The sequence below is a fragment of the Mchenga conophoros genome, linkage group LG13 (assembly GCF_057382185.1).
Source record: "Mchenga conophoros isolate Kocher_MC1m ecotype Shallow Benthic linkage group LG13, M_conophoros_male_GT1.1, whole genome shotgun sequence".
NCBI lineage: Eukaryota > Metazoa > Chordata > Actinopteri > Cichliformes > Cichlidae > Mchenga > Mchenga conophoros.
The window spans coordinates 15,558,884-15,583,095 of record NC_140538.1 but is presented as its reverse complement, the minus strand read 5'-3'; the positions used below and the strand labels follow the sequence as shown (position 1 = coordinate 15,583,095).

The 24,212-nt window shown below is 40.5% G+C and overlaps 1 long non-coding RNA gene across 1 annotated transcript in view; it reads left to right on the top strand.

The window, feature by feature from the left end:
- Positions 1-22,775, top strand: part of LOC146561018 (uncharacterized) — a 30,472-nt gene extending 7,697 nt beyond the window's left edge. Inside the window, exons 3-4 of the long non-coding RNA XR_014888025.1 lie at positions 10,646-10,753; positions 22,645-22,775. This is a non-coding gene — a long non-coding RNA (uncharacterized LOC146561018). The remainder of the gene's footprint in view (positions 1-10,645; positions 10,754-22,644) is intronic.
- Positions 22,776-24,212: the final 1,437 nt, after the last annotated feature.

Below are 24,212 nucleotides of genomic sequence, written 5' to 3'. Positions count from 1 at the left end.
TGGAGAAATGACACAAAGGCTTCCAAAAATAAACTCTATTTTTGCCTTATATACTCTATTTCAATTCAAGTCAAGTCAAGTGGTTTTATTGTCATTCCAACCATGTGCAGTGGTACAGTACACAGTGAAACAAGACAATGTTCCTCCAAGACCATGGTGCTACATATGACATATAACAGACAGTCAGCACAGGACTGCAAAAACTGCAAAAAAATAAAATAAAAAGGTATGTTTGCATGTTTCAATAAATCGCTGCACAATTTCCATTTTCACAGTAAAATATAAAGAAAAGAGGGGTGACTCAAGACTTTTGCACAGTACTGTAAAAGCTGAAGTAGCACAAGTTCAAGATTCAATTAATTTTTTTAAACTGTCTCTTTGACACATACAGGAGAACTCAGAAGATGAGTTTTGTTTCAAAGATGACTAATTTTTTTTGTAGGATACAAACTATAAATTGGAAGCTTTTTAGATTTAACAAGGCCACAAAGGGCAACTTCACATAGACCCTATACATACCACTTCTCACTACCTGGATACATTTGGAAAGTCTCACTCTCTTGATGTAATTGCCCTCCATTCATAAAAGAAGATTGATCGAAAATCAGATCTCTGCTTATGGGCCCCGATGACAGCGAAAGAAAAATGCAGAATTTACTGTCTGCTTTTACAGCCGGATTTCAGGAATAATTGTTGCGGGACATGACGGTGAGTTAGCAGTTATAAACCTGTCCTACATATAAATTACCTAATCAGGAGATCCCAGTGGTTATATAAATTGAGCCACTCATTCCTCTTCAATGGCCTGTGTGTGCATATAAAACCACAACGACCATCATATACTTCACAGGAAAAGGGGGCAGCCGTTGCTGTTTACAGAGTTAGGGGGAAATGGATGACTTTTTGCATGCTCAATCAACTGTGAAATGTCCATTTAATCATCCCTAGAAACCCCCCTGGTTTATTTGTGCTGCAGCACAGATTTACATTTCCAAACATCCCCCATATTAATCATTACTTCATCACGCCCTCTAACTGACAAGAAGCATAAACCACCTCAGTGTACTGCCCTGTCGACTAATGTGTGTACGTTTCTGTCTAGGAGCATGCGTGTACGCGTATTTGTGTATATGCGACACCCTGAATGTGTACGCGCATGTGTCGGAGGGTGGTTTGGACTCAAGGAAAAACCTGCCCTTTGATTCACTCACCACTCACTGTGTCCAGCAGAAATATTGAGTTTTAGTGGCATGATCGCATTTTTTTTTCTTTTTTTGGGTCCAGTGAGGTTTTCTAAAATACAACTTTTCAGGCTGGGGAAGCCAAATGGGAGTCACTCATATGAACATTTTTTTTTTTACTTCATTCAAGGAAATCAGAGTGACTGATGTTATTTTCAGGAAGCAACATAGAAGAAAACACATGACTTAAAAATGGCATTTTTTAAGATTTTGTTTCTCTTTTTAAATGTGAAGTAGTTTTGCAAATAGCAGGGATCCAGGTTGGCTTTTGCATACAGCATTGTGAGCCATACAATGGCTGAGGTCAAATTTTACTTTGTTGCAAGAGACTGCATACTAGCCCATCGTCAGCAGTAGACAGCTTGAGTGATTTACACGTACTGTACTGCAGCAGGAGTTGGCAGAGCCTCTCTACCTACTGCCTTAATGAAATTCAGGATGTTTCACCATCAACAATGAATCCTTCATAAAAGAGAGAAGTATGAGTTTATCACCCAGGATGAGAAGCATGTTACATTTGCCACTTTAAACAAGATGAATGGGTCACTCAGCCATTTACATTCTCATACATTTTTATGACTCCGCCATGAAGTGGATTTGATCTATTGGTAATAAGATAAATGATGGGCATAAAGCTTTGGCAGTTCTGACTTTAAACAATCTTTCATTTGATGCCAGTCTTTTACTTTTACATGACGCACTGTCTGTCTTCACAACCTTGTGCTCAAATAGCTAAGAAGTAGAAGATGGCAAGATTTCTTATTTCCTGACAAGCACGACGCACACTCACACACAAACGCAGACACACAAAAACACTTTTAACCCCACATATTTTGTATGTTGCATGTATGTGCTCTTCTTGAGAAAGAGCAGGTCGACCTTTGAGGCGCACAAAGGGATGTTTTGTTCGATGGAGATGTTCAGCCAACCAAAGGAGTTTGCCATGCAGCATAAAAAGCAGTTGAAAGCTTCACTTTGCTGTTTCCAGCTCTTTTTAAAGTTTTTTTCCCTTCTGGAATGACGCTTGTATGTGTATATTTGAACATGGAATTTTAGTGGCACGGAGACAGAGAAGGGTCACAGGAAATATCCCCTGTCAAAGAATGATGGAGAATGGTGAATGGAGCTGTCCAAAGGATCACAGTGATGGAATAAGACATCCTCCCTGCTCCCTCTCTCTCTCTGTCTTTCTCCCGCTTTCTCGGTTGACCTGTTATTTTACACATGGTGGTGGCTGATTTAGATGAAGCCATTAGAAACATTTGAACAGAATGATCTGTCTCTGACTGTTACGTAGCTCAAACTTTAAGCTGTAAGGCTTGCAGATTTAAAAAAAACAAAAACTACTTTCACAACACCATGGATGTTCCTTGTGGAGACATCAGTGTTCTAATTAAAAAAAAAAAAGAAAAAGAAAAAAAAGCCTTGGCCCATTTAGTCACTGGTGAGCGAGGGCGTCGCGGTGCAGACAGAATGAAATATCACCTGGTCGGGCTAAATGACAATTTTATTTCTCACCTCACTTCGTAGTGAAATATTACCACAGCACTTCCTCTGTGGCAACTTTTGACTGAACAGGATGTCAGTCCAGCTAACTAGTTTGCCAGTAAAACACTGACATCATCCCCTAGCCCCGACTTATTAACTGACAACGCCAACGAGCACAGACATCTCAATCTGGTGTGTGCGCATTTAAGTTTGGTTTAAATAATTCTGAAGTCATCTCTTGTAAGGAAGACATGGAAAAGGCTGCTAGGAACGGAAGTGGAAAGTACAACACACGGCCTTTGTTTAGGTATCTACGACGAAGCCTGTAATTTAAGCCCTAATGGGCTACGCCATTGCTGCTGCAGGCATCGCCACTCGGAGGGAGAGACGGGGAGAGAAGGAAAGAGCTCCATCATGGAAAAGGGAGCTCCTGTCCGCTGCAGTGGTCCAGGACAAAGCTGAGAGCTCCCAGACGCCCCGCATGATTAATGACTTACGGCCACGCTGTGTGGAAGCCTGGTAATTAGCTACAGGCTGATTAAAGACAAGTAAACTTCTGCTGATAACCCGATTCTGTTTCTCCCCAGCGCCGACACTGGCATGTGGAAGCTCTTACTGCCAGGGTTGCAAGAAACAGACCAACACTGAGTATGATGAATGTAGTCTCCAACAGGCGTATACAGGCTCTAATTTAAAACTATTTAGCGTGTGACATATTGGCATTGTGCTCTCTCTGTCTCCCTCCGTTCATGTTCATGGTTCGTGATGGTGTCCAAGTTTCAGAGGGCTGTTGTTTTGAGTCTGCGCCTGACATATTCATGAATAAAGTTTTGTGCAGGCTGCTCCCCCCCTCCCACTTTGTTCCCCCTGGTCTTTTCCCTCTTCATAGATTTTCCTCCAAACATTTGCATTTCCTATATTAGCGAAGGAAAAGAGTGGCAGCCTGCCACCAGAGTTCATCAGCTACCAGATTTTACAGTCCCGGCTGTCCAGAAACAGACAGGACAGCTTAAGCTGGGCCAGAAAGTGGACAGCATTATATGAGATTTACCTTATGAGACACAAAGCAAGCAGAGTTAGCTTAGGCATGAAAAAAGATGAAAAGTCCTCCAAGTACTCCACCAGGAGCCAAAACAACCCGCAAAACTTGTCTCTGTATTTTCACGAGTTGGAAATATTCCCCTAAGGTAAACAGATGGAGGACAAGAATAATGAACAGTAACATTAAATAAAGCTGATGTCAGTTGTTTTGCAGTTTAGCTTAAAAAGTCACGCACATACCGGAATTAGTATTAGCGTTACTTAATAAATACCTTACTGTGCACTGTCATGATTGCACACTGATGGGAATGGAATGCCACGAAAAGAAGTTATGCAATAAATGCATCCATTTCTCTTCTAATAGTGTAAGAGTAGAGACATTAGCCAGGTTTGCAGTGGATAGTTTGCTGCGACTATAATTGTGCAACCCAGTTTGTCTGTGGCAAGTAAACGATGTGTGTGTGTGCAAACATGTGCGTGTGTGTGTGTGTCTGGCTGGAAAAGGACAGTGCCACAGGGCAACGATATGTGTGCTGAGATGAAATGCCCGGCCACCCACTCTTCTCCTTTTATCACCCCTCTCATAATTAGGTTGGTTAACATACTGCCGTGTATGCAGTCATATTGACTGGAAGCTTAATCACATTACTATCGAGTTCCCGTCCCCGCTTGCCCCAGGTGACGCTTGTAAGTCCAGAGTTATGGCCCTAACCTATGGGAGGAAATTAGCTGTGGACACAAGTTTGTTCTTGTTCTCCACCCTCTGTGTGAAAATATTTAGCAGGCGGGCGGGTGGGCGACAACACTGTGAGAAATGGATGGGGGAAGCACAATGTTCTACATAGACTACCAGTCTGAGCCATGAAAAATGCAGGAAGAGCAGAAAGAGGTAGAGCGTGTGTTAGTTTGGCTGGCAGTCCATTAGGCCTGATAGACATTTCACTTACCAAAGTCAAATATAACAGTCTAGCATTCATTAATATGAGGAAGGGTCCGGGGAATCAAACCCACCATCTGGTTAAGACGACAGTATAATCTACAACTCATGATTAGGTCTAAGGAGTGGAATTTCACTTTAATCTTTTTCAGGGCTGAAATTTCCATCTGCACTGTGCGGCACATCATTTTTCTTCAAGACAAATGTGCTGTTTTTCATGTTCCAAAATTAGATCAGAAGAAAACGATTAATCATGTCATGGCCTGGGAAAGGAAACAAAGATCTGATTTTCCTCTCTTCCCTCTTTCTCCCCACCCCTGCACCTCCCCTTTTCCTTACCTCTTCCTGTTCCTCCCCTCTTGCCTCATCTCTTCCCCTCTCTAAGACCTCCCTCCTCCCCGTTTCATCCTTCCTCTATCTCTTCTCTTCTCTGCCTTCTCTTTGCTGTTTTTCTGTTTTTTTCACCCGTGTTCTGGACAGTGTTTCCGAGCCACGTCTTCCTCCCTGTCTTTGTTCGAGACAGAGTTATTTTTCTCTTCATTGCTTGGCTTCGAAAGAAAGGATATGTAGTCTTAATGATTAATTTGAAATGACGAAGCAGCTTCAATTAGCATATCCTTCCCTCTTTCTGCCGCCCTTTCCTGAAATGGTGAACAACAGATGGCAGGCTGTTTGTGTGTGACACCACAACCGAATCCAAACTGGGAAGAGTGCAAGTCACCAGGACTGCAAATTAGTGAGGCCACACAACTGTCAGGTGCTGGCCTCCGCTGACAGTTGTAGCCCATTACGGGAACATTGATGTTTTCACAGTGTGACAAAAAGGATCCCTTTTTTCGCCCCCCCCCCCCCCCCCCCCCTACTTTCAGAGGACCTGTCTGTCAGCCAGCTCTCAAGTCATAACAAATCACTGGCACTCAGCTGAGGCTGAGCATTGGGAGCGTCAGGGGAAGATAAATGACCTGCAGGCCTTTGAAGTGCTTTGGCAGTTCAGATGGCTCGGCGGCGCTGACAGAGAAATATACACAACAGCGTAACCAATAATGAGAACATTAAACATTCCTGCCTCCTGACAGGCTGACAGGAAAGCCCAGCCTGGCATCAATCATCTTCCGAGGCATAACCTTGACAATAAGTCTCCTCTCTGCCTCCAGCTCTCACCTCGCACTCTCCAGACTCCAATACCCAGACTGCACTAGCTGCTAGGCTCAAAGCGGATAGGATGGTGGGGTAAAGATAATAGCGTGGGGGCAGAAAGAAATGAGGGCCACACAATCAGTAGACCAAGACAGATTCTCTATCGGTATATGTAGGTGACAGCAAATGTGGGCCTAGTCTACAAACATGTCAGGGTATCACACAAGTTTTACCATGTCACCTTAGCCAGGGTGGCAGTGCACGCTATGCTATCTCCTCACCATGTACCCACAGCTTCTGTCTGATATTGTAGTGATTTGCACAATTAACAATTTGGCACATGTGATATCGCATAGAACAAATGCAGTAAGTTTTTTGTATTAACCAACCAGTTTTTCCGGTCATTTTGCATCGTGCAGTGAGGACACTTCAATTTGTCCAATGCTTTTAAACTAAACTGAAGAAAATTGATCACATAAACAAGTATAATTATTCCCATGTGAAATCAGGATCCACAAGATTTAACATTTTGTCTTCATTAACAGTGAGTCAAGATTAGGTGTAAATGCTCAGTTTGTTATCCAAATAAGTATACTTAGTGTGACAAGGAAACTGCAATGCCCTTCAGAGCTGAGTGGTACTGTCCAAACATACGTGTCTTTCAACAATAGGTACTGAAAAAGCAGGAGCAGGCGCAGCCTCCTTGCCAAACTTTTACTTAGCGGAGTATTTCACTTGTGTTTCCTTCATTAGCCATCCACATGTAAATCAACACAGACTGCTGACCCTCAAAATGTTTATGTTCTCCGGTTTCCAGCATTCGCGCAGCGCACTGGTCAACCGTTTTGTTGCCGCACCAGTACGTATGATTTATGTGGAAAGAAGACATTTCCCCTTTGACTAGCACGTTTGTGAAAAAGGTATGTCAAGGATGTAAGGTGCTTGGTACAGGCAACCTTTCAAGAGAGTATTTTTTTACCCCCTTATTGGAAGAGCAATAAATATCTTGGCGACAGGGCCTTCTCATGGTTACAAAGCTTACCTGCAACTGAGCTGGATAATTAGCTGGCCCAGAAGATGATGTATGACTTTCATTACCCTTTGGGACAGGGCAAACTAAATGAGGACACAGCTAATTGCCGTGCAAAGCAGTATGGCATGAGGAAAAATGCGGGGCCTACTCTCTCTCTCTCACTCATTCTCTCTCACTCTACCAGACCTGTTGGGGAAAAAAATGGAGGCCCCGTTGCAGTTGCAGCGCTGCGATCTCCCTCTCCTCCCTACCTCTCTGGCCGCAGGAGTTCACCGACTGTCCATAAATCAGGAGCTGCTTACAGCCGAAACTACCCTGAGTCATCAGCATGCAATAAGCTGAGTGACAGATTCCATCCTGACTACATAACCCTCTCAGTTCAGTCTTGTTTCTCCCCTCTGCTTCCTTTTCTCTTGCACCTTTGCTCTGTCTCTCCATCTCTCTGTCTGTCTGCCACATCTTGAACTTCTTTGAAATCCAAAAGCACGGTGGGGATAAAAACAAAAGCCGGTATAATCACGAGATCTCCCTCTCTGCCAAGCGTTGGAGGGAGAGGCTAAGAGCCGAGCTGGATACGAAAAGTGTTTCCAGAAGGAGTTCCAGTGGTCGAAGCTAATGTCTAAAATGGTGGGGTTAAGTATGTTGGCATCCATTACAACAGCTAAGCCTTGCTCTCCTGCTGACATGCCAATTCAATTCAAGCATGCCGCTCATTCATTATAAGAGAGTGGGAGAGTCAGGTGGTAATGGTCATCTTTGTGAGTGGGTTGGGTGGGGAACACATACTGTAACTAGAATTTTAGCCTCCTTTGGGAACTTACTGTCACGTTCTACACATGCAGCTCTATCTACTATCGAAAATCCTTTTTTTTTAATACAGGAAAAATGACATTCCAGGGCATCATCTACCTGTGACAGTCCACTTTTATGTTAATGTTCCTCATGGCTTCATTCACACATACCTACAAAATAATGGAGCCAGAATGCCAAGCTAATTTTACCTCCTGGTAATGTCATGTCAAATTTCAGGTTGTACAAATTACTGGTTAAGCTTCCTGTCATAGTTTCCAACTTCACTGAAGCCAAGACTTTACTCTAAACTGTCAGTTTACAAATGATTAAATCTGTAATAGAGTTGAAAATGCAGAGTGAACTGGGAAAAAATTAGCATGCATGAAAAGTTTGGTGATTTTGGAGAGGGCTCATCATATCTTTTGTGATGTTTATCAAGAAGGACTGGTACTGTGCAAAGGCCTGCTGTTCATTCTGTGTCCTGTGTGTAGAAAAAAAAGTGTTCATAATTTTAAACATTTTTTATTTTACTAGCATGAGTTTGTTCTAAAACTGACAAAGTTGCAAAATGCACAAACTCACAGTGGCAAGCGTGTGCATTATTGTACTGCATGAATTCAGACATGTGCTGTGTTGAAAGTAATACCTACATTTTACTAGGTCTAAGTTAGTGAGATAGCTAGCTAGGGAGTGAATAGAGATGCATGGGCAATCACCAAACCCACACTTTGTGGCCAGTAAGTTTCCACTACAGGCTTGAGTTTTATTTTAACATTTGCTGTAATAGCGCCGCCCAGATTTTGATGATAAGTTGGGTATGATTACATTTTTTGAGAAAACTGGCCATTGCTGTCATGAAATCAGTTATGTTCCATAGGCTAAGATCTTTTCATTTGCTAATGTTATATAAATATTTAAGCTAACTTAATGCAAGTAACATTGTACCAAATAATGTTGGCTACAAGGCTACCGTCTCTATCCTTACATTTCAGTCTATATCCTGTTTGCAAAGTATTTTAAGCTCAGGTTTAGCCTGCTTCTGCTAAAATGATTCAATCTTTTTGCCAACTACCTTTGGAGTTGTTGACTTATCACATTACAGTGCTGACATATTATGGACTTTTTCAGCTTTTAAGGTGAACCTGTTTCATGTTTATCTATATACAATATATCTAAGAGATATGGATCAACACTGACATTAACTTTAAGTTGAGCGTCTTGCCACCTGTCAAATGAAGAGTACTGTGAGAAATGTGAGAGATGTTTAGATTCTTATCCAACTCTTATTGCCACTGGGAAGGCATTGGATTGCTCAAGAAATCCTCCTGTAACCAGCCATGAAGTCTACTCTCAGTGACAAGAAGAGGAAAGAGTCCTGCAGTGGATCTTATGGCTCCTACAGAACTCTGATGTCATCATAGAGGTGTCATTCTGGGAGGATACTTGTTTTGTGTTTAGTGCCTAAAGCTTTTGCACCCCCCCCCCCCCCCCCCCCCCAACAGCTGTGAGGTAAAACAATTACAGATGACGATTGTTGTTCGGTTCATCACTGAGTGCAACACCTTTTACATTACATGCATTTTTAAATATCAAAAATAAGAACGGGAGTAGTTTCGTTCCTAGTTCATCTGTCGTCACATGTTCTTACTGGGTGCAACAGCAGGTGTGTTTCAATAATACAAACCTCAGAGGCCTATGTGAAATGACACATACTGACAGCTGGAAGCAGCAAACACACCTTGAGCAGCTGCTTTCTCAGACATGGAGCAGAAGAAGAACCTTGTGCATGTGTTTACAGTAGAGTTGATAGCTTTCACCACGTTACAAGGGTTTAATAACGTTAATAAAAAAAATAAATCAATAAGGAAGATATATCAAGGATCTGAAAAGTATTTAATAGACAAGTCATTCAGTGTTGTCTTCTCTTGTACATTAAAATATATGCATGCACTCATCTTGCACTAGTTGACATCTATCTATCTATCATTTCTTTCCTGTATGTTGTGGCAGCTCCACACTAAACCTCTCATGCGATTAGTTCTAAATGCAGCATTATTATAAATGGCTTGCAGAGTCACCATAGTCTGTCTTTGTCTCTAAATCTACATCTGTTCAATCAGATTTATGCTTTGATTTAACACCTCTCTAGTGCTTTACCCTCAATTAAACAAATTTTTATCTTTTTACATTCTAATGGGGGTCAATCTGCACATAACACTCACTGCCCTTTGCTTCATCGATGCCAAGGACCTATAAAAACAGAGAGAAGCAGCTCTACCATCAAATGATTTTGTCAGCGATGAACTTAATTTACTTCAGTTCAGTCAGCAATGTGGAGCCTATTAATTCCCTCTCAGTTGCGTGAACGAGGTCTTCTTGAATCTATTTTGCTACTTGCTAATGAAGCAATTGTTTCCTCTACCATGTTTCATCTCGCGGAGCGTCGTTAACCTCAGACAAATCCAGAAAGGCGTTTGAGCTGTCGGGAAGGATTTTGTTTGATTCGGTAAGTTGTGTGGATCTGAGACTTCAAAGGTACGGCTCGGTTCAGATCCACATGAAACGGGTACAGTCCAGTGATGCGAATGTCTGCCTTCTCAGAGATTATCACACGAGTCAAACCGCTGGGCTGCATCTTACTTTTATCCAAATTAATTTGGTTGTAATAAAATTTCATTTCAAGTGAAGTCCATTGTCAGATTAATTGTTCCAAGGAGCAAATCTATTTTAGTCTGCACGACATTTAGGGCCTCATCATCAAAAAGAAAAAAAAAATACTCAGATGGTTTTGTTATGGGGTAAGAAAACAAAGCTTTTTTTAAACTATGCAAACAAGTTTATGGTTTCTTAGTTTCTTTTATTTTTGTATTATTTTTCTATTGATTCCATTTTTCATGCGTGCCCACAGAAATCAAATCCCAGTGTGCACTTCTTTGTCAGAACTCATTTGATCTATTTTTTTATTTATACTGACAGTGGGTGAACTCCACTGTTGGGTGAATTCCTGGTTGTCTTGGATGGAACTGCTTGCTCAACACAGCGGGAAGGGAGCAGGCCTCGGTGATGCCTCTTGTTTATCTAAAGGTGAGAATTGTTTTTGTTCTCACAATTCTCACAACATATCTCCCTCCTCGGCCTGCAGCTCAGAGGGGCACATATGAAGAGGAGGTGAATGATTCAGGCTGAGACATCTCTGTATTCCTCTTGTTTTCTTATGTGTGTGTGTGTGTTTTTAATCTATGAAGAAATGAAAAGTTCTTTAGGGTCTGATACCGCCAACAGTACATCTGGTGCTAAGAAAGGTGTATACACATTGCTTTTAGTTCACAACTCACCCAGAATTATAGATGTAAGCAATAGCTCAGAGTATGCGCCTTGTTATCTTAGTAACTCGACACAAACTTCACCATAACTTGCAGAGCTGAGTTTACAGTGAGGTTGTCTGTTTCTTATCCTTTCATTTTTAGATGCAGTGTAGTTTATGGATAAGGCTCCCAGGTTACACAGACACATCAAGCAAGTTGCACGTACTTGCACGTACTAGATGTGTTAACATGTCACAGCAGGAAACATAAGCATGTAGACAAATAATGCAATGAATGACGATTGAATTTTATGTACAGTAGCCGTGTCACACTTAAAGATCTGCGGCACCTTGCTGAAAGGAAGTAGCCGTTCAGATCAGCACACGTAGAAATGTAGGAATATTTGCTAAGAGTAGAAGTTCTAAGTTTGCAAATGCACCAGTCGTGGGTGTCTCGCGACATGTCGGTGATGCATTTTTGCTCTGTCACCTTCAAATCATAGAGCTGCATTTATATGGAGGTTTTCTAGTCTTAGTGACCAGTCAAAGCACTCAAGACTACAAGCCAAGTGGTGTTTAATCTGCACCAGATTTCTTTTGAACACAGGCTGGATTCTGTGTCTGACTTCCTGACATAATCATCTGTTCTGTGCAGTTTGCAGGAAAAAACAGACCTAGCAGAGAGCCACTTCTGGGATGGTTTTTGAAATTTGCTGCAACTATTATACTGAGTGGGCATGTCTACTCCAGTGGGTGCATTAGAGGCAGAATGTGAGGAAACCACTTCCTGAATATCTGTGGGGTTAAACTTCAAACTGCTGTCATGTAGGTTTGGTTTTCAATATCCTCTACAATATGTTTTGTAGGTCTCTATATTTCAGAGCTATATCACCTGCTAGCTAAAAAATAAAGCTAATGTCTCTTAATCGTTTTGCGGCTTTTAAAAGTTGTGCGCACCTGTGTGACGGTTTTGAATTATTCTGTTTTATAACAGCTTTGGCCAGGCTGAAATTTAGAGGTGCCACCAAACTTCCTGAACTAATAAGTTGTATTATTGTGCCTAGCAAAGGTTGCAGCTGAATACTTGTCACAAAGGTTAACAAAAGAGGTGAAGGATAATCGAAGGCACATGGATAACCATGGTGCTGAGAGACGATGATGCAGGTGGTAAAACATGGACAAAGCCACCAAAAACACTGATTCACTAACAATGCTAGAATTAAACGTGAAAGTAGAACTGACGGTCACACTGAAAATGATTACTCAGACTGCTTCCCATTCATATTTTCTCTTCTTATTTAAAACCTGGTCTTCTTTAAAGGTCTTTATCATCTATGACTTAAGTAAAACTAATTAATAGTAACATTAAAGTTTCTCTCTACAGTTAGAATAACTATTAACCTCCACTTACAGAACACTTTTCTAATCCCTGTAGAAAGTGCTACACAAGGCGACACATCATCAAAAAAAGCAGATTTTATATCATTAGAATAATATTCATAGCTTCCATGCCTTCAGTTCAATGTTCAAAACATGTTACTGTTATTGTACAAATATAGCATAGTTCATGTTTCCTTTGGCAAATACTCCACTGTGTCCTATAAATAAGAACACAGGAGAGGAAGCACTGATAGACCTTTGCTTAGCAGAATTTAGGGAATTCAATCAACTATTATCATGACTGCCAAGCAACTTCACTCATTTAGGAAAAAATGGCAAAGAATAACCCACTGCAAGTAAGTATCAAATGACTACTTGTGTTAAAGGCATTTAAATCCAAAAACAAAAACTCAGAATTTGCAAAATGACAAAATCAACATTTATAATAATTCATCTTACTTGACTTCTTTGACGTAAACAGTATGAAACAGCAAGCTTTTATTAGGTGCACAGCCCTCTGAAAATTGTATAAGCAGGCTGTATGAGTCAGTTAACAAAATATTTTTCAAGCTTGAAATGTAAAATATACAAACCAAAAGACCTACAGAAAAAAAAAAAAAAAAAAAAAACCCCACTAAAGAAAAATGGTGCAAGTGCCACATTTGGAGCATTTATTATTTTCCTTGTCTGCAGATGGCAAACTTTGGCACACATTTATCTACAATTTACCTTTCTATAAACTGTAAGTATGAAACTGCTGGCTCTGCCGGTGATTGATGATACTGGCTGAGCCTGGTATCAGCTGCTTTGTATCAATGGCAGTGTTTGTTCTTCACGGGGAACAAATCAGAATTGAGACGGCAGTCAATATGATGGAAATCCTGTTCCAACATCCATGTTTGTGAAATTAAAGGTTAACCTATAAGTAGGCCGAAATTTACAACAAAACGTATGCAGGTGCAACAGATTGAGCTGACCTTCTTGTACATATTTGGAGACTTTTAATCTTGAGATATTTCTTCCAAATCTGAACCATATGTTGAGTTAATACTAGTGCCAACCTTTATGTTCCCAGAAGTCCAGAGCCAGTAGGTTTAATGATGCTTGCTAGAGGAGCAAAACAGCTTCCTAACAAATCCTCCTGGGACATATGCATAATACTTTACTGCTGTTCCTGATCAACTGTTAATATTATGTTCCTACCTGACCACACTGAACTTTAAACAGCGTCTGAACTTGGAGGCGTTTTGACATTTTCACATCAACATTTCCATTACTAAGTGTTTCTTGACTGATACTGTATCGTACAACTTTTTACTTTATTGTTGTTGGCAATCAGGAAGTAACAGGAACAAATGAATTACAGTGAGGCACTATTTGAATCGAGCCAAGGCTGTTATGTAATAAGGTACAAATGAAACAGTATCCGCATATCACCCAACTTTGTTTATATTTTTCATAAACTCTGGGCCTGCCGCTGAAATAAAAGTGGTGGGGTTGTGAATGAAAACTGACAAGCACCAATAAATCACAGTAAATCATGAATCGATAACAAATGCATTCTAAATTATGAGTAATGGCCAGGCAGTCATAAACTAACACAAGCACAACTCAGCAGGCCATTCATTTCGTGGCAGTACAAAATAAACAGACACATTTCTTTCACAGCACTAATAAATTTCCCAGAAAAACTCAAAGAACAGTCCATCTGCTTCGAATAATTTTTAATTTCCTTTTCTGTCCTGTCCCCATTAGGTATTCCACGGAGATAGTCTCAAAATTCTTTCATTTACCTCCTCCCATATGCACCCAATTACCTTTTTTCCCTCTATCGGGTCTCTCTTGAGTATGGTGCACAATACCCCCACCTGTACCATAAGCAAACTTTATGCTTGTTTTATTATCTGCGAGAGGCTGTGAGTCATTCAGCTTGAGCTCTGGTGGATTTGGCCTGGGCTTTTGGTTTGATGTCTTCTGGCTCTGGCTGGGAACACCTGCACATCTCCTCCTCTCTCTCTTTTCCTCTCTCTCTCTCGTTCCAGTCGGATCTATTAGCTGACTAAATGGCCCGGCAGATGTTCACACGGCAGCAAGGGAATTCGTTCCTATGCTCATGACCGCTTCAGTAGCGATGCCAAGAGGATTTACACATGGAGCGGTGGATGACGACAAATTTGAGTTCATTTATCACTAAATCATATTTAGGTAAACAATTCCTGTGGGTGTCATCAGTGCTAACTGCATTTTAAATGACCTCTCATTTTCCACAGACCCCGTCACATTTGGGACAAAAAAAAAAAAACAAAAACCCAAGAACTTACCTCTTCAACCCCTGTTTGAATGACCTAAGCATTCATTCACCTACAGCAAGACCATAACTGTGACATTAAAAACACATAAAGTCTACAGCATAAGTCATAACAAAGATTACAAGAAGTAAAAAGAGAAAGAAAATATATTTATGGGCTACATCTCTCAGCGGCTGTATTTATTAACCAAAGTAACTCGATAACTTGATAGGTTGCTAACTATCTCCCGCTCTACTTAAAATAGACTCATCACAGTTTAGAGTCATAAAATCATGCAAACTTGCAGATTTATGCTGAATACACGTTCAATTTCCATATCTTTGGTGTATCAGGATGACCGTCAGCTGTATAAATTACAGCTAAGGCCATACTAGTTGCATGGCGATACCATGTTTGCACAATGCCAGTCCTTTCCTTCACGCTTTGCCCTTTCTCTCAACTGAACCTCAGGTCATCCTCAAAATAGGTCTTAACGTCTCTTTTAACACTCAAGTTGTGACCAGCTGGACAGCAGGACATGGCAGCTAATGAATGACTTTGACACAAAGGGCATTTATTAAACCTCTGGACATTGTACAGTATATGCCAGTTACAAAATAGAGGACAGCATGGAGGACACAGGGTCTTTTAGAAAGCCAATTACTCTCCAACTCACATTGATAGTCATGGAGTGTGATTGATAAGTTGATTTGGCAATTGCTGAGCCTTTGGATTTGGACTATTTCCTGGGGTAGATCATATGGCTTGATTTACGGAACAGTTCAAGACAAGCTTGACAAGTGGAGGTAGGGATTGAATGACATTTTTGGTAAGAGCGCAATGATTTAAATTTTCCCATGCCAGCTATTAATACCCAGCTGGCCTCAGCACAGCACCACTTATGTAGCTCTTAAAGACCAAGCAGGATGTGTTGTCACTGGTGTTTTTATAAATCTTGCCCGCAGGAATGCGGCTCTAAAGAGAAGACTGGAAACAGAGCTGTGAGTGAAGTGAATACAGCATGTGTGCAAAGTGCATGTGTGTTTGCTGTCAATATAATCTACAGCACCTTATTTTATGACGGCCATTTCTTGTGGCACCCTCAACTCTCGTTACACAGGATCACAAGTTTCACTGCAAGTTTCTCAGAGAAACTGGGCACAGGGGATAACATTCAAGAAGAACATGGGGAGTTATCATTCTTATGAATTATAAAGCAGTATGTTGAACTAAGGATGAAGGAAGACCTATTTCTCAGGCCCGAGAAATAGGTGGTCCACTAGTATGTATTCATACTGTTCTCCGACGTGCATCATTACAGAATAGGTAATGCTTAAAATACAGGATTGCAGTTGTGGCTGGCTGATGGACCAACAAGCACAGAAGCAAGAGCAGCTCACAGACTAGTTGTATTTTTGACACTGCCCCCATCTGACAACAGACGTTCTCTGCAAGTAGGCTGTCCGTCTGTAGATGCCAACAGACCACCAACAAGCTGCCTCAGCAGAACCATAATTTCCCCTCAAGTGACACATCACCCCTAACTGTTTAATATATATGGCTTAAAGATCCTAAAGATTTGCAAGAGCAGCTAATACATGCATGTAAGCTGAGAGAAAGGGGAGAGTGATGATAGCTGTCATTGTAATGCTAAAAGATTACAGCAAAGAAGCCTTTGCTCTTTAGAGAATTTACTGGCACAGCAAGGGGTGAAGAAGAGACACTTAAGGGTAGATGCCTGATCCCAGCCTTGACAGTTTGATGGCCGTGTGAAACTCAAGAAAGGCCAAGCTAGTTTGTTTTCAAGCTGTTTATAAACTACCAAGCACTCAGTACAGTCGAGCTGCTAATTCACAGCTGACTTTAATTACTAATTTCACAAGTGCTCACAAAAACGCAATGATGAGGTTTTAATGTTGCAGTAAGCTATGCGCACAACTACGCCTAAAAGTGAAGCAGCGGATGCAAGTTTGCAAAGTGATCGCTTGGTTTAAGAAAAAGAAAACAGCTCAATATTTTTTTGGGGAAAGATGCTAATTTGCTTTCTTGCTGAGAAGATTAGATGGTGAGATGAGAATATCTCTCATATCCGTTCAATCAATCTTCTAATTTCACTCTCAACATGGAAACAAATGAGCGTACCTCCCAAAGTGTCAAAAAAAAAATCATTTAAGAGTGTCGTCACATTTTTCATGCTTTCAGCAGCTCCGTTAATCTGCTTCATCGAATCAAATCCAGTGTGGCAGACAGGTCAGCATGAAGACGTTCAGTCATTTAAAGAAGACACGACGCTAGTAGGAGATGAGCAGATAAAAGTCCTGGCAGCTGGCACTACTCACAGACTTAATGGCAGAAAGCCAGATGAGCCATTTGATTTCTAATAAAATGACACCGCTTACAAGCATACCAGAGAAGATTAATGATATTAATAATAATAATAATACATTTTAAGTCAGTCAACATACACTTTACTACACTGTGCTCATTGTCCTTTACTCTTTGTAACTACAGAAACACCAGTCATTCAGCTAAATTAAATTAAATGCATGCAACAAACCTGCAGTAGACAGCAGGTCGCTGTGCTATGCAGTTTGCTGCACCGGCTCTGGGAGTTCACTGTTGTCCTGTTCTTTGTTTACCTTTGCTCAAACTCCTTTTTTTTTTTAAAGTAAAATCTTTTCTTGACGACTGATGATAATAAAATAAAATCATAGAAAAAAAATCATAGACTATAGCTTGGAATAACAGCACTCAGAGATTCAAGGCCATTCAAACACCATATCTGCTTCCATGAGCTATAGAGTTAATCCAACTAATGTAATGTTTCACTGTTACGTAACCAGAGACAAAGTAAAAACATTAGGTCTTCCATTTTGATTTTATCTGTCAGTTTATTAGGATTTAATTACCGCTCTTGAGCAAGTTCAACAAACTCTACTGTTATCTAAAATATCAGTCAAAATAGCGCGTGGAAAGCACCAGTTGACACAGGGCTTGAGAGACACCAGGGGCATGGCCATCCCTTTGGGCTCCGGTTTCAGTAATGCATGATTGAGGCTGCCAACCTGACAGGCCCACCTGCCCAGCGGCTAAAGCCAGCTGGCTCGGACAATGATTAACGGCAAGCGTAAACATACTCAGCAGGGTCTCAGACACATTTGTGCATTCACTCACACGTAAGAGTGTTACATGACACTAAAAGCTATTACAGAGCAGGGGCCCAGACCAAGGCAGGAATGACATCCATAAATGTTTAGTGGGACTGCCCTGCACAGTTATCACTTTTCAAAAAGAGAGACTAGCTCTTGTCAATAGAAGCATGATTCCAGAGATCAATGGAGCAGATTTATGCACTGTGGTATATGGGAGATTACCCCCAAACCTGGAACCCATATCTGTCTTGAGCTTTCACCCCCTGCCTCCTTCATAAAAAGAAAATGACATCATAAAGCGTAAACTGGGCTTGATATCAGACTCCCTGGCTGTAATCCCTAGGAGCTTTTTGATACCTTTGATTTTCATTTTTCAAGGGCGGCATACTATTAATCTTTCGGTGGGGTGTAAAAACTAGATGTGGAAAAGCTTTTCAGAAAACCTGCAAGCTCTCCATCTTTTTTTCAGAACAGCAAGGTCTTTGGCTGGGGCATTATCAATGTTACAAAATGCATACATCTCAGAGCTCAGTCTCCTTGGAAAGGCTTATTTGCCAAGACAGTGTGTAAACTAATAATTTCAGCGGCAGCTATGCAGCCTTAGGCACCTGTTAAAGTCAAACTGAATATATCATTTTATAGTAAGCACTAATCGTCTTTGTTTTAAATACTAAGGTTAATAGTGGCTTGGATAACATAAAGGCAGTTCAACATTTTATATCTAGAACTTAAACCTCTCACAGAAGATGGACATAGTTGGATGTGTGACGTGACTTTTTCACTTGTGGTGTAACAGTACCTCACATATTTGAGGTCACAAAAAAGGAAAAAAAGACATTAAAAGTTTCTGTCAAAAAGTTTACTTTATATTAATTTTTTAAATTCCTTATTAGGAACCACTAAAGTTCATGTACATTAGCATTGCTATGTAAGTGCATACTGTAAAATAAGCAATCCATGTCCAGTCCTTGTTTTTTCAGTTTTTTGCATTAAAAAAATAACATTTCCAATATTATTCAACTTTTTACATACCATTTTAAACATGCAATGACTTTTTCCCAAGGCACATGGAGACAGCGTAAACACAAATGTGACATTTCTATAAAGCAGTCATGTTTCCAAGCAAATGTAACTCCAATTTTAAACACAGTTTTTGCTCTCTACCAGCTCTCCAATACAATTGCTCCTTTTAAGCTGTCAGATTTTTCACTAGTTAGTCACCAACTGTGTCTGTCTGCCATGCTCCACAGCTAAGAATGTGCTCTATAGCTACAATGATCAGTTGCCCAGTAAATTTGGCAATATGCCTTGTTTCAGATCATTTTTAGAAGAAAAAGATCAACATACTTTGACATGACTAGACAAAAAACCAAAAACCAAAAAACAAAAACCCAAACCTCACATCTGAATATGCTAACGTGAGCCACAGGAAACAATCATACGACCTTTCTGCTATTCTGTGACATAGTATCCACTAAATAATAATTAGTTATTCCATCCATCCATTTTCTTCTACTTATAATATTCAGGGTTGTGGGGTGCAGAGGTGGATGGCAGTTTATCACAAACATTCATACCTATAGCCTATAACCCTTAACCATTCATGTCCTTGGACTGTAGGAGGAAGCTGGAGTACCCAGACCCTCACACCCAGGACCAATACAGTTCTAACCAAAGCACCACTGTCCTCAACCAGGTATTAAAGAAAGCAATCATCAGATATACTTATTATGAATAAAAAAAAATTGCTAGTGCAAGAAATGAATGGCTGGGAAATCATACGAGATATTCTGATTTCAGATATATATTTTAAAGACACCTAATTACTAATATTATATACATATAACAAAGTGAGCCTGTGACCCAGTTGGTAAATGAGCCACAGTAAAGCAGAGGTAAGCTCCAATTAAGATAATAACTGCACATACAAAGGTGTTTTAGATGTCACTTCACATCTTCCTTTCCCACCATTATATGTTGTGAGTGTGAATATGAAATTTTGCAAAAAGGAATAAATGAATAAATGTACATGAGTGACGCAGTAGCTCTTCAGGATCACAGTTTTTCATAATTCACAGGTTATACTAATGCCTAAGGTACAAGAACAAAGTGATAAGTTTTCTTGTCTTTGGATGACGGTACTGCACAAAGTTATGAGAAGTGAAATCCACCGAGACCTTATATCCAGTACAAATCCAGCTTGTATACTACCAAATTAAAATGTTCGGTAGTACTATGACTACAAGATCAGTTCAGGAGTATCTGAATGCATCAGCATTTCACAGGATCAATCATATCACTAAAGTTAGCATACCTTTGTGGATATCAACAAAGAGAACCATATCGTGATCATGTCCATCTAACATGGGAAAAGTGGTATGCTACACGTGACGCTATCACATCATTTCAAATTTCATGATTTTTTTTTAGTATATCAGGAGCAAGTATTTGGCTAAACTGTAAAGAGTGTGACTGTGAAAATTTTAAAGTACCCACAGAATGACTTTGACCTTGAGCACCAATCTAGATAAAGATCCCAATACTGCAGGAAGACATTCTTGTCAATTGTGGATGGACTGATGGATGACAGACACCTTGGCATTGCATGAGCTCATCATTCCTTCAGCTGGATGAGCTAAAAATAGACACACACAAAAAGATCTTTACAATAAATCATTTAATCAGAACCTCTTAAAAGACACAGGAATAGAGTCTTGATGTAAGCTCAATCATCCAGTTAAGGAAATCCCAGAAAGTTGAATCTGTTCATTTGGACATAGTGTTTTTAGTGTGGTAAACATTTCTTTTCTTGAATAAGTGACAAAACATTTTGCGTCCAGATGTTGACTGTCTGGGATAGTGTTGACAATTTTTCAAAAAACACATGTTTAAATGTGATATTTCACCTTAATCTTCACTACTCTAAAGACCTACCGCAGTCCTGCTAATACATACTGTATGAATTAATACCATGTCTGTATACAAAGCAGTAGCTGTTATCCTGTTATCCCCCAGCTAATGATGTACTGGAACCTGATGTAAAGCCATATGTCAAAACAACAACAAAATGAGGTTCTCCAAATGCACATTATATCTGTCTTTTCATTTCAAAGTGCAAACCAGCATTTGAAAAAGAAAAGAAGCAGCTTCCTTTTTTTAAGCCAGGCATTTGTTAGGTATGTAGATATCGATAAGGAAACCCAGCGTGCAGCAGATAGTTAGTATTCTGGAAAGGGCTCCTGGAAAAATAGGCTGTTTTTTATCCCTCCTGTGAAACACCGCAGGCCACACCATTGCTCCTACTCCAATTAATTTCTACACCCCATTCATATTACTCTTCTATGTAAGTGCAACGTTTTCTAATTGTATTCATCACCAAAACCCTCACTTAAGTTCCCCCAGTATATTTATTATCACGCTAACTGGGTCTAAATTATTAAACCTTAATGATGTGGGCTCTGAAAATATGTTGTCCTTTATTTTCCCCACAGAGAATCAATGTTATACATTAGCAGTATAAATTAAGTAATACTTTACCTAGGCATGTTGCTGCCTTCAATATTCCTACTCAGTAAAATGTATTCTCACAGTCCGATGGCTTGCGGGTCCCTCTGGGGAGGGGATGATATAGTTCATTCTAATGAAAGAGCTAGGTGCTGCTAATGGTTTAAATGATACATTTGTGCGAGAACAGCAGAGAAAATACATATAAAAGACCTGGCGAAAACAAGATAATTCACATACCCGTGGGGATATGATGTCATCGGGCACAAAGTGTGTGCCGAGGCTCCTGAGAGGCCGTGCACGCAAGGAAGAGCTGCATGTTCCTGCGTGATATATGTGGGTCAGTAATAGAAATGGGAAATATACGGTAAAGTCCATCACACTTAAAGGTTAATTACAATAGCTACAGTAGTCCTACCTCTTTATGGCAAAATTGCTTGTTATTAATCAACCTTAAAGTCCCGTACAACATTATAAGAAGAAGAGAGGCATAATAGTCTGACATAATGTAATCCCCGTCTTTTTAGGATACTTAAATAAGCCCTTTATTTGAAATTATAGCAGAGAAAGTGCCAATTAACAAACAAAATCAAATTTTATAATACACGGATACACAGCAGAGCGTTTTGCAGTTCAAAATGTGCTTGTGGAGTCATTAACATAAATTGAAATAACGGATGTCTTTAATTTAAAAACCTTCTTTACTATTATCTTTTCAACAAATCTAAATGGATTTCCTCGCTCCCTCTGTTTTTCAAGGTGGGAAGTAGCCTCTAGATAAACGGAGATTAGAGAGCATTGTCTCATTGCAAGAGCGTCATCCATAACACCTTCCCTCGGAGTGACTTCAATTACATTAACAAGCTAAATGCTAGTGTGAGGGGGCATTTAGAGGTAAAAACACAGAGCGCCGTTACAAAGGTAGAGCCGGTGACTGATGACGCTCGGGCCGCGGAAATACGGAAGAAGAAGCGCATCTGATCGAGGTAGCCTTGATATTTGCCAGACAGAGAAAAGGACTAAGCTCCTTCTGCCTTCTGTCTCCTGCTTCTAGGATAAATCCCCACTGATCGCTAATTGTGTGATTCTTCTTGTCTACATCAACTTCAGTCCGACAGGTTATTTCAGCTTGTTATCGGGAAAACATTTATCCACTTGGAATTATTACTGTGCTAGGGCCTCTGGTGAAACACAAACAGTAGTGAATCTTTTAGAGTTATGGTAAGGCCTCTCCTCATTAGATGGCCAATCGACTGGCGGAGCGGAGGGGCCAATCCCAGCCCTTTATTGAGTGTTAAGGAGACACAGACTGACATTTACATCTCTTGCTTCTTCATGACTGACTAGAGAGAAAATGGCTGCCATAGATCCTGGCTCTGAGCAGCGGCATGTAAGGTCAGACAGTGAGACACGTCTTCATCTCAGAGCAATGCTTCACGGACGAGATGGCGCATTTGCTTCACGGAAGAAAATAAGATGAAGGCAGGAAATACAGTGGGCGCTTGGTAAGCAATACGTCATGTCGATGAGTTCACGCAACACACAATGTTCGCTCAGGGCAACAGATCTCCTCAAAAACAAACCTAAAAGATATAAACAAGACAAGTCACCCAATCCCATCTTCTCTGTATTGACTTATTGAGCAAAAACAGAGGAAAACACTGTTGTGGATAAAGTACCGTCATACCTTCAACAAACCACAGCGGCCCTCCACTTCTGAGGTGCTCTTTTCATTCAGTGGCAATTACACTCTACACCTGGCAACACAGAAGACATCCCAATGCCTAACAATGTCGCAGAGGAACTCTCTTCCAAACTACCATCCCAAATTGGCTCTGTAGCTTCGACCCAATTAGGACTGAAATATGGTAACTGCATCAGCCATTACAGAGCCGTGGAGACTGTACAGAGAGAACTCTTGAAGGTTAGGAGGGGGTATGCTTCACGAGTGATATGTTGTGCAGACTTGTGCTTACACAGCAGAAAGAAGCACCATGACAGGGGGACAGCAGAAAGAAGAAAGGAAGTAAAGGAGAGATGATAAATAAACACTGCTGGATAGATATCCTGTGGACATACAGTATATTAAAGTAGAGGGGAACACAGAGAAGATTAGTGTTTCAGTCGAGCACTAGACTTATTCATATCAACCTTTCTTCTGCATCTTACTTTTAAAGGGAGATTTTTGTTATATGCTAATACAGTCTGTTCAGAGCCTAATGTAATGAGCCATAGTCTTAGTGTAAGCTTGCTGAATTTGCATTATAGCATGCAGTATTTTGCCAATTTATTATGAAAGATTTTTCAATTTGCAAGCCTATTCTAGCTACCAAATGTAAAAATAAATGAATAAAACACAAATTGCAAAAGCCAAGGCATTAAATATGCTTTTACTATGCAAAAATAGTATTATGCTTCTCATCAATTTCTCAGGACATTTTAGCCAAGCTGCATAAAATAACACACTGCCTTCCCCCATCCCCTTTCTCCTTCTGGATGCCTTACTGTGGCCTACATGTGCTCCTGACACTGGGGTAACTAATGTTCCTTGTGCTAGCAAAGGAATCTGATTTGATATAAGCATTCAGACCTGTCTGCCTTGAGATATGGCATCTGTCACCCTTCGCTACGATTGATTCCCCCCTGCCCTTAAATGCAGTGCTTGCAATGCACGCCAAGGACACCCTCCTGCCTGGTCAAGTAATGACAATCGTCTTTAAGGAATAATGGCCCGAACGCCGCTTTTGAAAAGTTACCAGGCCGCATCCAATAATGAATTCCCAGTCGATGACAAGTTGATAGATTCCTATTCTTCAGATGGGACACTGTAGCTGCAGTTTAATTGACAAGAAATGAATTCAGGAGGTTGGAAAGGAAAGGCAGGGATGATATGGCGGTAGGGAGGAAGCAAGAGG